The sequence below is a fragment of the Ascaphus truei genome, chromosome 3 (assembly GCF_040206685.1).
Source record: "Ascaphus truei isolate aAscTru1 chromosome 3, aAscTru1.hap1, whole genome shotgun sequence".
In the NCBI taxonomy this organism is placed as follows: Eukaryota; Metazoa; Chordata; class Amphibia; order Anura; family Ascaphidae; genus Ascaphus; species Ascaphus truei.
The window spans coordinates 256,632,788-256,639,618 of NC_134485.1; positions in this window are offsets into that span (position 1 = coordinate 256,632,788).

The following is a 6,831-nucleotide window of genomic DNA, read 5'->3' on the forward strand; positions in this document are numbered from 1 at the left end:
GCTCCTTTTAGCCCAGCCCACCTGCAGAGTGACGTGCTGTCTCACCAACTCGCTTCCAAATGTTCTACGCTGCAGACACCCGGCAGCGCGCCCTAGGAGCGTGCCCGCCATGGGAGGAGCGAGGTGAGGACGGGGGCGTGGCTTCACTGAAAGGGACGGAAACGGCTGAAGGGGAAAGGGGTGTGGCTTCTGGCGCCCATCAACAAGAGGGTGGAAGGTATTAATTTGGGCGTGACTTCTCTTTCCTTTCGGTAACCATGACAACAACGCCAACAGCTCTGCCCGCGTGCCTGCTCAGAGTGGCGGGTCGAGAGGGCGCGTGATTCCGCGAGGGGGCGGAGCTATGTGACATCACGAATGGGCTCAGGGGGGTGTGGCTATTCTTACTCTTGTGACGCAATCCAGTGTTCTATATACATAATATATACATACTATCCGCACAATCAACTAAGTTGCGGATTAGATGTATGGAATTCTCGTGAGCAGATGTTAGCTTGAAACGTTTCTACTCACATAGTACTCCACCGCAAAAATGAGTTTAGGGAGTAACCAATATATACTTTAGAAATGTAAATACGTATTTATTAAACATTGGTGTTGCAATGGAATTGTTTGTGTTGCAGATATACTAGAGCATAATATTAATGAGTTTATTTGGGATGGTTTAGCCATTAAATACAATTGGATCCCTAATTAAATGTTTTCTATTTAGTCAATACCAGTGTTTACACCTCTGTTTTTACGCATCTGATCTTACATTTCACAGATGTTCCCAGGTTTAGGATTGTTACATGAGCATTTATGAAATATGAAATTTAGCTACAGTACCAAAATAAAGATATTGATCAGAGTCTTATCATAGGTAAAGAAACCACAAATCACATTATTTAGACTAAATTCAGTAGTATATAACGTGTTTGTTTTGTTACAAATGAATAGAGATCAATTAAAAAAATCTTCACTATAGGACACATTAAAAGAAACAAATGCTTAATATGCTCAATTTCCATATCACACAATATTGCATAGAGGGAAGATGTCATCCAAATATTTATTGTGGCTATAATTGAATAATATTTGTGAAGAATTTTAAAATGTAAATATTGTATCTTCAATCTAACTTGTAAATTAAATTATACCGCCCATTCTCGTTTCCTGATAATATTTTAACATTTGTTGTTGCAATCGGACACAGCAATGGTTTTTTTAATTAACACTAAAGGTATAAAGGTATAAAATAGTTATTACATTTTTAAATCAGTATAGTTATATTTAAATGCCAGTTTCAGGAACAGATTCAAGAAATCATGGATCACATCCAAATAATTAAACTGTTTAAAAAAAAAACAAATCCTTACATGCATGTTATATCATAACCATACTATTCATTATATATAGTGTGCATTGTTTACTTATATTGTATACACATTGCTCATAGTTCCTATCCCTTATATTTTTTTCTTCAATAAAGTTTACTTGCAAAAAAACCCAATCAATATCATTTTTACAATGATGTATTCATATAAAGTAGTAATTAATTTAATTTCTAATGTTTTGTTTCATAAGTCAACATTTTATAACTCAGGGGTTTACTGTCAGCCTGATTATTTAATGGCTGTCATGCAAACTCTCCTTCATTTTTCTGTGAGACTCTCAGAGTTTTAGGGGCTTATTGTGTAAACTGTAAAATCGCCAAAATGGCGATCTCATGGAAAACCCTGTGACAATAGGGGCAATGTGGCTCTTCTTATGTAAGTATGTATGTATAGTATATCTTTATTTATATAGTGCCATTAATGTACATAGCGCTTCACAGCAGTAATACACTTGACATCATCATATAAATAACACATAACACATAATGGGAAGAAGCGCTTCAGACATAAAAGTGACATTTAGGAAAAGGAGTCCCTGCTCCGAAGAGCTTACAATCTAATTGGTAAGTAGGAGCAACATACAGAAACAGTAGGAGGGCATTCTGGTAAGGGCGCCTACAAGGGGCCAAGGTTTATGTCTGAGGTATCAGCCACAGAGCAACTCCTATGCTTCGTTAAGAGGTGTGTTTTAGGTGGATCTTAAATGTGGATAGAGAGGGTGCAAGTTGGATATTGAGAGTAAGGGCATTTCAGAGGTGTGGCGCAGTCAATGAGAAAGGTTTAAGGCGGGAGAAGGCTTTAGATACAAAAGGGAGAGAAGACATCCTTGAGCAGAACGCAAGAGTTGGGATGGTGTATAGCGAGAAATTAGGGCTGAGATGTAAGGAAGGAGCAGAAGAGTGTAAAGCTTTTAAAGTGAGGAGGAGAATTAAGTGTGTGATACAGGATTTGATAGGAAGCCAGGAGAATGATTTCAGGGGAGATGCTGATACAGATTTAGGAAAGAGAGAAGTGATTCTTGCAGCAGACTTTAGGATAGATTATAGGGAGACAGGTGAGAGGCAAGAATGTCGGACAGCAGGAGGTTACAGTAATCGAGACGTGCGAGAATGAAGGCCTGTGTCAGAGTTTTAGCAGCCGAGCAACAGGAAAGGGCGTATCTTTGTAATAATGAAGAGGGAAAAAATGACAGGTTTTAGCTACCTTTTGGCGAATGTGAGAGAGGAGTCGAGTGTGGCCCCTAGGCAGCGTGCTTGTGCTCCTGGGTGTATGATAGTGCTTCCAACATAAGGTAGTAGCGCCAGGTTAGGGAGGAAATATGAGGGCCTCCGTTTTTGACATGTTAAGTTTAAGTCGATGGAGGGCCATCCAGGATGATATAGCAGAGAGACATTCAGAAACTTTGGTCTGTACAGCAGGTGTAAGGTCAGGAGTTGATAAGTAAATGTGTGTGCCATCAGCATAGAGGTGATATTTAAACCTAAGAGATGTGATTAGGTTGCCTAGTGAGGGAGTGTAAAGAGAAAATAGAAGAAGTCCCAGAACAGAGGTCCCAAGACATACCAAGAGTATTGAAAATGTGAAGGAGAAGAGGGTGGTCCACAGTATCAAATGCTGCAGAGAGGATTGAGTAATATGAGCAGAGTGTAGTGACCTTTGTCTTTAGCTGTATGGAGGTCATTAGTTATTTTAGTGGGGGCTGTTTCAGTGGAGTGAGGAGTGCGGAAGCCAGATTGTAGAGGGTCTACGAGAGAATAGGTGGTGAGAAAATGGAGCAAGCAAGAGAATACAAGACATTCAAGGAGTTTAGAGGCAAAAGGCAGAAGGGAGACAGGACGATAGTTAGAAAAACAGGTAGGGTCAAGCTTGCTGTATTTGAGTAATGGTATAACTGTTGCATGTTTGAAGGAAGAGGGAAAGGTACCAGAGTAGAGGGAGGAGTTGAAAATGTGTGTGTGCGTAGGGATTATTGTAGGAGCAAGAGGTTTTATGAGATGGGAGGGAATGGGGTCAAGAGGGCAGGTGGTAGAGGGAGAAGAGGAGATCAGCAACAATACATCCTCCTCTCTGACAGCGTAAAAAGAGTTGAGGAAGGCAAGAGGAGAGTTAGGAAGAGGTGTAGTCTGGGAGGAGGATACAGAAGGGATGTTCTGACGTATGGATTCCACCTTTTCCTTGAAATAGTCAGCAAAGTCCTGAGGTGAGATGGAGGAAGAAAAACAGGCAGCAGAGGGTGGTCTGAGTAGGGACTCAAAGACAGAGAAGAGTCGGTGTGGGTTAAAACTTGTGTATGCTGATTAGTGAAGAAAAGTAGGTTTGTTTAGCCTGTGAGGGCAGAGTTGATACAGGATAGTATACATTTGTAGTGAAGGAAGTCTGCGAGAGTGTAAGAGGCGTTCAGAGGAACGAGTGCAGGAACGCAGCCATTGCCCCATCGTCTGGATGGATATACCCGGAAGCCCTGTATATTCTTCCTATTGTGGCTTATCTGGCTAAACATGTATGTGGAGAATGATTATACCGTTTATTATTGCTGACCTATTGGTATTGGTATATAACTGTGTGTTCAAGCATGCCCTGGGCATCCTAGACTGATAATACACTTACTCAGCCTGCACGTCCAGGGATACGATTGCAGATGGTCCCACGAGGAGGTTGTGGACAATGGAGGGTCTGGATGGGCAGTCCTCTTGTCTAGGAGCCATTGGTTCGATAAGCAGGACCATTGTCTTCCCAGCCAGAGGCGTCTATCTGATCGAGAGAAAGCGAGCTGGCCTTGGGAACAGGAGGAGGTAGGCACTGTTCCCATTGGCTAGTTCGTCATTTCGGCCCTCCTTGCCTCGGCCTCCATGTCACAACCCCTGGCTCTATTGGCCAACACAGACACGCCCTTGTCCTATGATTGGTCCACCATCTAGCATCCGTGTGGTGATTGGTCGCTGCCCCGTTCTCCATGTCTGGCTATGGAGACAGGACAGCTATAAGATTGTCAGACGATTTATGTACCGGGGTCTTGCTGACCCGGTCGTACGGATCGACTAAGTGCAGTTCTCCAAGGTTATGCTGGAGCGACCCGAACGTGAGGCTGTGTGCTCCACTACATAGGGAAATTTAAACATGCTTCTTCAGGAATTGCAGCCAGCTATACTTACGGCTTTAAGCTGATACAAGAGTGGAAGCTGAACCGGTAAAGGCATTTTGGAGTCGCCAGGCACCTACACTCTTTAGGATTCCCCTTGTATGGACCAGAGACTGTGTGTAAAACTCTATTGTGATTTGTGTTGGGTCTGCTGGCTCTCGCCAGAATAAAAATACTTTTATTTGACTTCAGTTTTCCTGTCTGGTGCTTGATCCTGTGAAAGAGTCCTGGTCTCCCGTGGAAAACCCAATTAAAATCAACATGGATTTTCATGCAAGATCGTCAAAATGGCCATCTCGGAGTCATATAGATTTCAATGCAATCTCTTACACATTATTTATGCAGAAGTCAGCAGCTCTCCTTTAAAATGCCTTTTTTTTTTTACAGAATCCTCAAATATTAATTAATTTGGCTCTTCGTGGTTGTCATTTCTGAAATGGTAATATCATTAGATACAGGAAACGTGTTACAGTCTCCTAACGGCCAGCCGTGTGATAATGATCCTGCTCTGGGTAACATCGACTCGGATCATTATCACACAACTGAACTGTACTTAGTTGACAGGTATGTGTTCCTGGGAATATTATAATGACATCATCATTCGTATTCATTGGCTCATCAGCTGTGACATTGACTTCGGCCATTTTGTCCACCCAGAGGAAAAAAGAGACCCTGTATTGCCAACCTAACTCCATGTAATCATGAGACATGTCTAATCCTTGTTTTCTAACTAATCCTATTGCAAAGTTAGATAGTTACATAGTAGACGAGGTTGAAAAAAAGACATATCCATCAAGTTCAACCTATATTCTTGTTGGTAATAGTCATATATGGAAAGTTGCAATGTGGAAAGCCAGCAGTGCATCCCAATATCATGATGACAGGGAGCCAGACTGATTAAAATAGTGTTTAAGAAATTAACCTTAACATTTCTTATGAAAAAGTAAAAGTCTTCAGTATTTCTTAAATAGAGAAGTTTAAAGGGATAAGACTGATGTGGGCAATGCATCAGCAACCGTAAGTTCTGATTATGTCAAATAAATAAATGGTTACACAAAAAACAGGTGATGGTGATTGCTAATTGAACATACATATTTATATAGCGCCTTCCAGGTACATAGCGCTTTACAATACGCGTGAACATACGTAGTTAAACATGATTGTAAATTCACAAACATTTTCTGCAGCCTCGATTTACTCTTAAATGCACTTCAGTTTTGCGCCTACTTTCTATCAAACTAAAACACTTGAACCTATATATTCAATTTCACACTATAATATATGGAAACCAGAGGTAATTATCAGCTTCCACTTTTTAAAGTGAAACTTCTTTAGCGGCACCTACCACGGGAAAATTTCCCTAGCAGTAAATTGCCTTGAAGGTGATGGAAGTAGAGTCCCGGAATTGGCGTCACTGTTGGCAGAGGAGGTCAGTGACGCCAGCTCCTTCCAGTCACCGTAGAGGAGGAACATAGGAACACACACACAAACACACACACGTCCGGAACTGGGTTTCTGTGCCCCCCCAGATCTCCTCCTCCTCGGCGGCCGGTTGATGCGACGGGGCTGCGAGATCCGTCAGCCTTGTCCCTGTAGCTCCGCCAGGGGGAGGCAGTCTGCTCCGGGACGCGGACAGCTCCGGTAATGAGGAAGAGGAAGGCGGCGGGTATGTGTCCAGTTGGTCGACGGTGCCGTATGCTAACCTCATGCCGGGGCCATTGGTAGAGCCTGTGGGAGATGCGCAGAGTTCAGACCCCGGCCTCATCCCCCGCAGGGACTTTATCACCGTCTTCTGCCTGCACTGGGCCGCTTGGAGAGCCTGCGCTCGCCCCCCCCAGTCCAGCCACACTTGAATAGCCTGCAACCCCCCCCCCCCCCCACCAGCCACACTTGGAGAGCCTGCACCCCCTATCAGCCACACTTGGAGAGCCTGCACCCCCCTATCAGCCACACTTGAAGAGCGTGCACCCCTCCCCCTGCCACACTTGGAGTGCCTGCACCCTCTCCCCCCCACCAGCCACACTTGAAGAGCCTGCACCCCCACTAGTTACACTTAGAGAGCGAGTCTGCACCCCCCCACCCCAGCCACACTTGGAGAGCCTGCACCCCCTCCCCCCTCCAGCCCAGCCACACTTGGAGAGCCTGCATCCCCCCCCCCCAGCCCAGCCACACTTGGAGAGCCTGCACCCTCCCCCCCAGCCCAGCCACACTTGGTGAGTCTGCACCCCTCCCCCCCAGCCCAGACACACTTGGAGAGCCTGAAACCCCCCCCCCAGCCACACTTGGAGAGCCTGAAACCCCCCCCCCCAGCCACAC